This window comes from Hyla sarda, unplaced genomic scaffold (genome assembly GCF_029499605.1).
Source record: "Hyla sarda isolate aHylSar1 unplaced genomic scaffold, aHylSar1.hap1 scaffold_1129, whole genome shotgun sequence".
NCBI classification, from domain to species: Eukaryota; Metazoa; Chordata; class Amphibia; order Anura; family Hylidae; genus Hyla; species Hyla sarda.
The window spans coordinates 110159-119000 of record NW_026607750.1 but is presented as its reverse complement, the minus strand read 5'-3'; the positions used below and the strand labels follow the sequence as shown (position 1 = coordinate 119000).

The 8842-nt window shown below is 41.8% G+C and overlaps 17 non-coding genes across 17 annotated transcripts; 11 read left to right on the top strand and 6 right to left on the bottom strand.

The window, feature by feature from the left end:
- Positions 1 to 394: 394 nt before the first annotated feature.
- TRNAS-GCU (transfer RNA serine (anticodon GCU)) lies at positions 395 to 476 on the bottom strand. The gene has a single exon. It is a non-coding gene; the product is annotated as a tRNA-Ser (tRNA).
- Positions 477 to 704: 228 nt separating this feature from the next.
- Positions 705 to 778, top strand: TRNAT-AGU (transfer RNA threonine (anticodon AGU)). The gene has a single exon. It is a non-coding gene; the product is annotated as a tRNA-Thr (tRNA).
- Positions 779 to 1403: 625 nt separating this feature from the next.
- TRNAT-UGU (transfer RNA threonine (anticodon UGU)) lies at positions 1404 to 1477 on the top strand. Its single transcript has one exon. It is a non-coding gene; the product is annotated as a tRNA-Thr (tRNA).
- Positions 1478 to 1854: 377 nt separating this feature from the next.
- On the bottom strand, positions 1855 to 1936 carry TRNAS-GCU (transfer RNA serine (anticodon GCU)). The gene has a single exon. It is a non-coding gene; the product is annotated as a tRNA-Ser (tRNA).
- A 228-nt stretch (positions 1937 to 2164) lies between these two features.
- On the top strand, positions 2165 to 2238 carry TRNAT-AGU (transfer RNA threonine (anticodon AGU)). Its single transcript has one exon. It is a non-coding gene; the product is annotated as a tRNA-Thr (tRNA).
- Positions 2239 to 2855: 617 nt separating this feature from the next.
- Positions 2856 to 2929, top strand: TRNAT-UGU (transfer RNA threonine (anticodon UGU)). Its single transcript has one exon. It is a non-coding gene; the product is annotated as a tRNA-Thr (tRNA).
- A 377-nt stretch (positions 2930 to 3306) lies between these two features.
- Positions 3307 to 3388, bottom strand: TRNAS-GCU (transfer RNA serine (anticodon GCU)). Its single transcript has one exon. It is a non-coding gene; the product is annotated as a tRNA-Ser (tRNA).
- Positions 3389 to 3616: 228 nt separating this feature from the next.
- Positions 3617 to 3690, top strand: TRNAT-AGU (transfer RNA threonine (anticodon AGU)). Its single transcript has one exon. It is a non-coding gene; the product is annotated as a tRNA-Thr (tRNA).
- A 617-nt stretch (positions 3691 to 4307) lies between these two features.
- Positions 4308 to 4381, top strand: TRNAT-UGU (transfer RNA threonine (anticodon UGU)). Its single transcript has one exon. It is a non-coding gene; the product is annotated as a tRNA-Thr (tRNA).
- A 377-nt stretch (positions 4382 to 4758) lies between these two features.
- On the bottom strand, positions 4759 to 4840 carry TRNAS-GCU (transfer RNA serine (anticodon GCU)). The gene has a single exon. It is a non-coding gene; the product is annotated as a tRNA-Ser (tRNA).
- Positions 4841 to 5068: 228 nt separating this feature from the next.
- Positions 5069 to 5142, top strand: TRNAT-AGU (transfer RNA threonine (anticodon AGU)). Its single transcript has one exon. It is a non-coding gene; the product is annotated as a tRNA-Thr (tRNA).
- A 617-nt stretch (positions 5143 to 5759) lies between these two features.
- TRNAT-UGU (transfer RNA threonine (anticodon UGU)) lies at positions 5760 to 5833 on the top strand. The gene has a single exon. It is a non-coding gene; the product is annotated as a tRNA-Thr (tRNA).
- Positions 5834 to 6210: 377 nt separating this feature from the next.
- Positions 6211 to 6292, bottom strand: TRNAS-GCU (transfer RNA serine (anticodon GCU)). The gene has a single exon. It is a non-coding gene; the product is annotated as a tRNA-Ser (tRNA).
- Positions 6293 to 6520: 228 nt separating this feature from the next.
- TRNAT-AGU (transfer RNA threonine (anticodon AGU)) lies at positions 6521 to 6594 on the top strand. The gene has a single exon. It is a non-coding gene; the product is annotated as a tRNA-Thr (tRNA).
- A 1056-nt stretch (positions 6595 to 7650) lies between these two features.
- Positions 7651 to 7732, bottom strand: TRNAS-GCU (transfer RNA serine (anticodon GCU)). The gene has a single exon. It is a non-coding gene; the product is annotated as a tRNA-Ser (tRNA).
- Positions 7733 to 7960: 228 nt separating this feature from the next.
- Positions 7961 to 8034, top strand: TRNAT-AGU (transfer RNA threonine (anticodon AGU)). Its single transcript has one exon. It is a non-coding gene; the product is annotated as a tRNA-Thr (tRNA).
- Positions 8035 to 8651: 617 nt separating this feature from the next.
- Positions 8652 to 8725, top strand: TRNAT-UGU (transfer RNA threonine (anticodon UGU)). Its single transcript has one exon. It is a non-coding gene; the product is annotated as a tRNA-Thr (tRNA).
- The last annotated feature ends 117 nt before the right edge of the window (positions 8726 to 8842 follow it).

Here is an 8842-nt window from a genome sequence, read left to right as displayed (position 1 = left end):
GAATCTCAGCAGTGCCTTTCTTTCTTTGCAATTTTGAGCTTTTCATACCAAGAAGTAGACGTTCAATCATATGTGACTTCAAACTTGTCTATCCCACAGTCCTAAGAATGTCCGAGCAAAGTCAAAAATATGTATGCTGGCTGAATGCCCAAAAGAAGGAAATGTCCTCATCTTCTTTATTGGATAGTATTAAGCACCATGCAAGAGAAATGGAAAAACAATGCAGGATTACTAATGCCAGGTTGATAGGTCACATGAGGCACGTTTCTGAATCAAAAATAGAAAACTGCCATGGTGGGAGCATCCACTGCATATGCTGACAATAAAGAATCTACAAGGCAAGTTGCAAAGAATCTACTAGGCAAGCTGCAAAGTGGTAAAAAGTAGAAGAAACCAATGAGGATGGGATTTGAACCCATGCATGCAGAGCACAATGGATTAGCAGTCCATCGCCTTAACCACTCGGCCACCTCGTCTACATAAGTCCCTACCTCCAGGTGATAGATTCTGAGAACAGGGTCAAAAAGTTTTTTGCTGCATTTTTATTGAAGGTCACAGATCAGGCACTGGATGAGGGGACCGTAACTCCGAGTTGGTGAAAAAATGCAAGCCGCAACCACTCCATCAATGCACAACATTTAGTAGAAATTTGAATCATTGCGTAAGAAATTCCCATTTTCTGGCTTTTCTGCTGGACTTCACTTGGCGCTGTGGCTTAGGTGGTTAAAGCGCCTGTCTAGTAAACAGGAGATCCTGAGTTCAAATCTCAGCAGTGCCTTTTTTTCCCCTAAATTTTAAGCTTTTCATACCAAAAAGCAGACGTTCAATCCTATCTGAAATCAATATTGTCCATCCCACAGCCCTAAGACAGTCCGAGCAAAGTCAAAAATATGGATGCTGGCTAAACGCCCAAAAGAAAGAAATGTCCTCATCTTCTTTATAGGATAGCATTAAGCAACATGCAAGAGGAATTGGAAAACAAGGCAGGATTTCTAAGGCCTGGTTGATAGGTCACGTAACGCACCCTTCTGGATTGGAAATAGAAAACTCCCATGCCTGCAAAGACAATAAAAAATCTACAAAGCAAGATACCAAGTTGGAAAAGGCATGCAGAGCACAATGGATTAGCCGTCCATCGACTTAACCCCTCGGCCACCTCGTCTTTAAAAGGCAACCACTCCAGGTGAGACATTCTGACAACATGATCAACAAGTCTTTGGCTGCATTTTCATTGAAGGTCACATATTAAGCACTGGCTGAATGGACCGTAACTCAAAAAATGCAAGCTGCAACTGCTCCGTCAATATACAGCATTTTGTAGACATTTTAATCATTGCATAGCAATTCCCATTTTCTGACTTTCTGACTTTCTGACTTTCTGACTTTTTGGCATTGGTTGTCATGGCGCTGTGGCTTAGTTGGTTAAAGCGCCTGTCTTGTAAACAGGAGATCCTGAGTTCGAATCTCAGCAGTGCCTTTCTTTCTTTGCAATTTTGAGCTTTTCATACCAAGAAGTAGACGTTCAATCATATGTGACTTCAAACTTGTCTATCCCACAGTCCTAAGAATGTCCGAGCAAAGTCAAAAATATGTATGCTGGCTGAATGCCCAAAAGAAGGAAATGTCCTCATCTTCTTTATTGGATAGTATTAAGCACCATGCAAGAGAAATGGAAAAACAATGCAGGATTACTAATGCCAGGTTGATAGGTCACATGAGGCACGTTTCTGAATCAAAAATAGATAACTGCCATGGTGGGAGCATCCACTGCATATGCTGACAATAAAGAATCTACAAGGCAAGTTGCAAAGAATCTACTAGGCAAGCTGCAAAGTGGTAAAAAGTAGAAGAAACCGACGAGGATGGGATTTGAACCCATGCATGCAGAGCACAATGGATTAGCAGTCCATCGCCTTAACCACTCGGCCACCTCATCCACATAAGTCCCTACCTCCAGGTGATAGATTCTGAGAACAGGGTCAAAAAGTTTTTTGCTGCATTTTTATTGAAGGTCACAGATCAGGCACTGGCTGAGGGGACCGTAACTCCAAGTTGGTGAAAAAATGCAAGCTGCAACCACTCCATCAATGCACAACATTTAGTAGAAATTTGAATCATTGCGTAAGAAATTCCCATTTTCTGGCTTTTCTGCTGGACTTCACTTGGCGCTGTGGCTTAGGTGGTTAAAGCGCCTGTCTAGTAAACAGGAGATCCTGAGTTCAAATCTCAGCAGTGCCTTTTTTTCCCCTAAATTTTAAGCTTTTCATACCAAAAAGCAGACGTTCAATCCTATCTGAAATCAATATTGTCCATCCCACAGCCCTAAGACAGTCCGAGCAAAGTCAAAAATATGGATGCTGGCTAAACGCCCAAAAGAAAGAAATGTCCTCATCTTCTTTATAGGATAGCATTAAGCACCATGCAAGAGGAATTGGAAAACAAGGCAGGATTTCTAAGGCCTGGTTGATAGGTCACGTAACGCACCCTTCTGGATTGGAAATAGAAAACTCCCATGCCTGCAAAGACAATAAAAAATCTACAAAGCAAGATACCAAGTTGGAAAAGGCATGCAGAGCACAATGGATTAGCCGTCCATCGACTTAACCCCTCGGCCACCTCGTCTTTAAAAGGCAACCACTCCAGGTGAGACATTCTGACAACATGATCAACAAGTCTTTGGCTGCATTTTCATTGAAGGTCACATATTAAGCACTGGCTGAATGGACCGTAACTCAAAAAATGCAAGCTGCAACTGCTCCGTCAATATACAGCATTTTGTAGACATTTTAATCATTGCATAGCAATTCCCATTTTCTGACTTTCTGACTTTCTGACTTTTTGGCATTGGTTGTCATGGCGCTGTGGCTTAGTTGGTTAAAGCGCCTGTCTTGTAAACAGGAGATCCTGAGTTCGAATCTCAGCAGTGCCTTTCTTTCTTTGCAATTTTGAGCTTTTCATACCAAGAAGTAGACGTTCAATCATATGTGACTTCAAACTTGTCTATCCCACAGTCCTAAGAATGTCCGAGCAAAGTCAAAAATATGTATGCTGGCTGAATGCCCAAAAGAAGGAAATGTCCTTATCTTCTTTATTGAATAGTATTAAGCACCATGCAAGAGAAATGGAAAAACAATGCAGGATTACTAATGCCAGGTTGATAGGTCACATGAGGCACGTTTCTGAATCAAAAATAGAAAACTGCCATGGTGGGAGCATCCACTGCATATGCTGACAATAAAGAATCTACAAGGCAAGTTGCAAAGAATCTACTAGGCAAGCTGCAAAGTGGTAAAAAGTAGAAGAAACCGACGAGGATGGGATTTGAACCCATGCATGCAGAGCACAATGGATTAGCAGTCCATCGCCTTAACCACTCGGCCACCTCGTCTACATAAGTCCCTACCTCCAGGTGATAGATTCTGAGAACAGGGTCAAAAAGTTTTTTGCTGCATTTTTATTGAAGGTCACAGATCAGGCACTGGCTGAGGGGACCGTAACTCCAAGTTGGTGAAAAAATGCAAGCTGCAACCACTCCATCAATGCACAACATTTAGTAGAAATTTGAATCATTGCGTAAGAAATTCCCATTTTCTGGCTTTTCTGCTGGACTTCATGTGGTGCTGTGGCTTAGTTGGTTAAAGCGCCTGTCTAGTAAACAGGAGATCCTGAGTTCAAATCTCAGCAGTGCCTTTTTTCCCCCTAAATTTTAAGCTTTTCATACCAAAAAGCAGATGTTCAATCCTATCTGACATCAATATTGACCATCCCACAGCCCTAAGACAGTCCGAGCAAAGTCAAAAATATGGATGCTGGCTAAACGTCCAAAAGAAAGAAATGTCCTCATCTTCTTTATAGGATAGCATTAAGCACCATGCAAGAGGAATTGGAAAACAAGGCAGGATTTCTAAGGCCTGGTTGATAGGTCACGTAACGCACCCTTCTGGATTGGAAATAGAAAACTCCCATGCCTGCAAAGACAATAAAAAATCTACAAAGCAAGATACCAAGTTGGAAAAGGCATGCAGAGCACAATGGATTAGCCGTCCATCGACTTAACCCCTCGGCCACCTCGTCTTTAAAAGGCAACCACTCCAGGTGAGACATTCTGACAACATAATCAACAAGTCTTTGGCTGCATTTTCATTGAAGGTCACATATTAAGCACTGGCTGAATGGACCGTAACTCAAAAAATGCAAGCTGCAACTGCTCCGTCAATATACAGCATTTTGTAGACATTTTAATCATTGCATAGCAATTCCCATTTTCTGACTTTCTGACTTTCTGACTTTTTGGCATTGGTTGTCATGGCGCTGTGGCTTAGTTGGTTAAAGCGCCTGTCTTGTAAACAGGAGATCCTGAGTTCGAATCTCAGCAGTGCCTTTCTTTCTTTGCAATTTTGAGCTTTTCATACCAAGAAGTAGACGTTCAATCATATGTGACTTCAAACTTGTCTATTCCACAGTCCTAAGAATGTCCGAGAAAAGTCAAAAATATGTATGCTGGCTGAATGCCCAAAAGAAGGAAATGTCCTCATCTTCTTTATTGGATAGTATTAAGCACCATGCAAGAGAAATGGAAAAACAATGCAGGATTACTAATGCCAGGTTGATAGGTCACATGAGGCACGTTTCTGAATCAAAAATAGAAAACTGCCATGGTGGGAGCATCCACTGCATATGCTGACAATAAAGAATCTACAAGGCAAGTTGCAAAGAATCTACTAGGCAAGCTGCAAAGTGGTAAAAAGTAGAAGAAACCGACGAGGATGGGATTTGAACCCATGCATGCAGAGCACAATGGATTAGCAGTCCATCGCCTTAACCACTCGGCCACCTCATCTACATAAGTCCCTACCTCCAGGTGATAGATTCTGAGAACAGGGTCAAAAAGTTTTTTGCTGCATTTTTATTGAAGGTCACAGATCAGGCACTGGCTGAGGGGACCGTAACTCCGAGTTGGTGAAAAAATGCAAGCTGCAACCACTCCATCAATGCACAACATTTAGTAGAAATTTGAATCATTGCGTAAGAAATTCCCATTTTCTGGCATTTCTGCTGGACTTCATGTGGTGCTGTGGCTTAGTTGTTTAAAGCGCCTGTCTAGTAAACAGGAGATCCTGAGTTCAAATCTCAGCAGTGCCTTTTTTCCCCCTAAATTTTAAGCTTTTCATACCAAAAAGCAGATGTTCAATCCTATCTGACATCAATATTGACCATCCCACAGCCCTAAGACAGTCCGAGCAAAGTCAAAAATATGGATGCTGGCTAAACGTCCAAAAGAAAGAAATGTCCTCATCTACTTTATAGGATAGCATTAAGCCCCATGCAAGAGGAATTGGAAAACAAGGCAGGATTTCTAAGGCCTGGTTGATAGGTCACGTAACGCACCCTTCTGGATTGGAAATAGAAAACTCCCATGCCTGCAAAGACAATAAAAAATCTTCAAAGCAAGATACCAAGTTGAAAAAGGCATGCAGAGCACAATGGATTAGCCGTCCATCGACTTAACCCCTCGGCCACCTCGTCTTTAAAAGGCAACCACTCCAGGTGAGACATTCTGACAACATGATCAACAAGTCTTTGGCTGCATTTTCATTGAAGGTCACATATTAAGCACTGGCTGAATGGACCGTAACTCAAAAAATGCAAGCTGCAACTGCTCCGTCAATATACAGCATTTTGTAGACATTTTAATCATTGCATAGCAATTCCCATTTTCTGACTTTCTGACTTTCTGACTTTTTGGCATTGGTTGTCATGGCGCTGTGGCTTAGTTGGTTAAAGCGCCTGTCTTGTAAACAGGAGATCCTGAGTTCGAATCTCAGCAGTGCCTTTCTTTCTTTGCAATTTTGAGCTTTTCATACCAAGAAGTAGACGTTCAATCATATGTGACTTCAAACTTGTCTATCCCACAGTCCTAAGAATGTCCGAGCAAAGTCAAAAATATGTATGCTGGCTGAATGCCCAAAAGAAGGAAATGTCCTCATCTTCTTTATTGGATAGTATTAAGCACCATGCAAGAGAAATGGAAAAACAATGCAGGATTACTAATGCCAGGTTGATAGGTCACATGAGGCACGTTTCTGAATCAAAAATAGAAAACTGCCATGGTGGGAGCATCCACTGCATATGCTGACAATAAAGAATCTACAAGGCAAGTTGCAAAGAATCTACTAGGCAAGCTGCAAAGTGGTAAAAAGTAGAAGAAACCGACGAGGATGGGATTTGAACCCATGCATGCAGAGCACAATGGATTAGCAGTCCATCGCCTTAACCACTCAGCCACCTCATCTACATAAGTCCCTACCTCCAGGTGATAGATTCTGAGAACAGGGTCAAAAAGTTTTTTGCTGCATTTTTATTGAAGGTCACAGATCAGGCACTGGCTGAGGGGACCGTAACTCCAAGTTGGTGAAAAAATGCAAGCTGCAACCACTCCATCAATGCACAACATTTAGTAGAAATTTGAATCATTGCGTAAGAAATTCCCATTTTCTGGCTTTTCTGCTGGACTTCATGTGGTGCTGTGGCTTAGTTGGTTAAAGCGCCTGTCTAGTAAACAGGAGATCCTGAGTTCAAATCTCAGCAGTGCCTTTTTTCCCCCTAAATTTTAAGCTTTTCATACCAAAAAGCAGATGTTCAATCCTATCTGACATCAATATTGACCATCCCACAGCCCTAAGACAGTCCGAGCAAAGTCAAAAATATGGATGCTGGCTAAACGTCCAAAAGAAAGAAATGTCCTCATCTTCTTTATAGGATAGCATTAAGCACCATGCAAGAGGAATTGGAAAACAAGGCAGGATTTCTAAGGCCTGGTTGATAGGTCACGTAACGCACCCTTCTGGATTGGAAATAGAAAACTCCCATGCCTGCAAAGACAATAAAAAATCTTCAAAGCAAGATACCAAGTTGGAAAAGGCATGCAGAGCACAATGGATTAGCCGTCCATCGACTTAACCCCTCGGCCACCTCGTCTTTAAAAGGCAACCACTCCAGGTGAGACATTCTGACAACATGATCAACAAGTCTTTGGCTGCATTTTCATTGAAGGTCACATATTAAGCACTGGCTGAATGGACCGTAACTAAAAAAATGCAAGCTGCAACTGCTCCGTCAATATACAGCATTTTGTAGACATTTTAATCATTGCATAGCAATTCCCATTTTCTGACTTTCTGACTTTTTGGCTTTTTGGCATTGGTTGTCATGGCGCTGTGGCTTACTTGGTCTTGTAAACAGGAGATCCTGAGTTCGAATCTCAGCAGTGCCTTTCTTTCTTTGCAATTTTGAGCTTTTCATACCAAGAAGTAGACGTTCAATCATATGTGACTTCAAACTTGTCTATCCCACAGTCCTAAGAATGTCCGAGCAAAGTCAAAAATATGTATGCTGGCTGAATGCCCAAAAGAAGGAAATGTCCTTATCTTCTTTATTGAATAGTATTAAGCACCATGCAAGAGAAATGGAAAAACAATGCAGGATTACTAATGCCAGGTTGATAGGTCACATGAGGCACGTTTCTGAATCAAAAATAGAAAACTGCCATGGTGGGAGCATCCACTGCATATGCTGACAATAAAGAATCTACAAGGCAAGTTGCAAAGAATCTACTAGGCAAGCTGCAAAGTGGTAAAAAGTAGAAGAAACCGACGAGGATGGGATTTGAACCCATGCATGCAGAGCACAATGGATTAGCAGTCCATCGCCTTAACCACTCGGCCACCTCGTCTACATAAGTCCCTACCTCCAGGTGATAGATTCTGAGAACAGGGTCAAAAAGTTTTTTGCTGCATTTTTATTGAAGGTCACAGATCAGGCACTGGCTGAGGGGACCGTAACTCCAAGTTGGTGAAAAAATGCAAGCTGCAACCACTCCATCAATGCACAACATTTAGTAGAAATTTGAATCATTGCGTAAGAAATTCCCATTTTCTGGCTTTTCTGCTGGACTTCATGTGGTGCTGTGGCTTAGTTGGTTAAAGCGCCTGTCTAGTAAACAGGAGATCCTGAGTTCAAATCTCAGCAGTGCCTTTTTTCCCCCTAAATTTTAAGCTTTTCATACCAAAAAGCAGATGTTCAATCCTATCTGACATCAATATTGACCATCCCACAGCCCTAAGACAGTCCGAGCAAAGTCAAAAATATGGATGCTGGCTAAACGTCCAAAAGAAAGAAATGTCCTCATCTTCTTTATAGGATAGCATTAAGCACCATGCAAGAGGAATTGGAAAACAAGGCAGGATTTCTAAGGCCTGGTTGATAGGTCACGTAACGCACCCTTCTGGATTGGAAATAGAAAACTCCCATGCCTGCAAAGACAATAAAAAATCTACAAAGCAAGATACCAAGTTGGAAAAGGCATGCAGAGCACAATGGATTAGCCGTCCATCGACTTAACCCCTCGGCCACCTCGTCTTTAAAAGGCAACCACTCCAGGTGAGACATTCTGACAACATGATCAACAAGTCTTTGGCTGCATTTTCATTGAAGGTCACATATTAAGCACTGGCTGAATGGACCGTAACTCAAAAAATGCAAGCTGCAACTGCTCCGTCAATATACAGCATTTTGTAGACATTTTAATCATTGCATAGCAATTCCCATTTTCTGACTTTCTGACTTTCTGACTTTTTGGCATTGGTTGTCATGGCGCTGTGGCTTAGTTGGTTAAAGCGCCTGTCTTGTAAACAGGAGATCCTGAGTTCGAATCTCAGCAGTGCCTTTCTTTCTTTGCAATTTTGAGCTTTTCATACCAAGAAGTAGACGTTCAATCATATGTGACTTCAAACTTGTCTATCCCACAGTCCTAAGAATGTCCGAGCAAAGTCAAAAATATGTA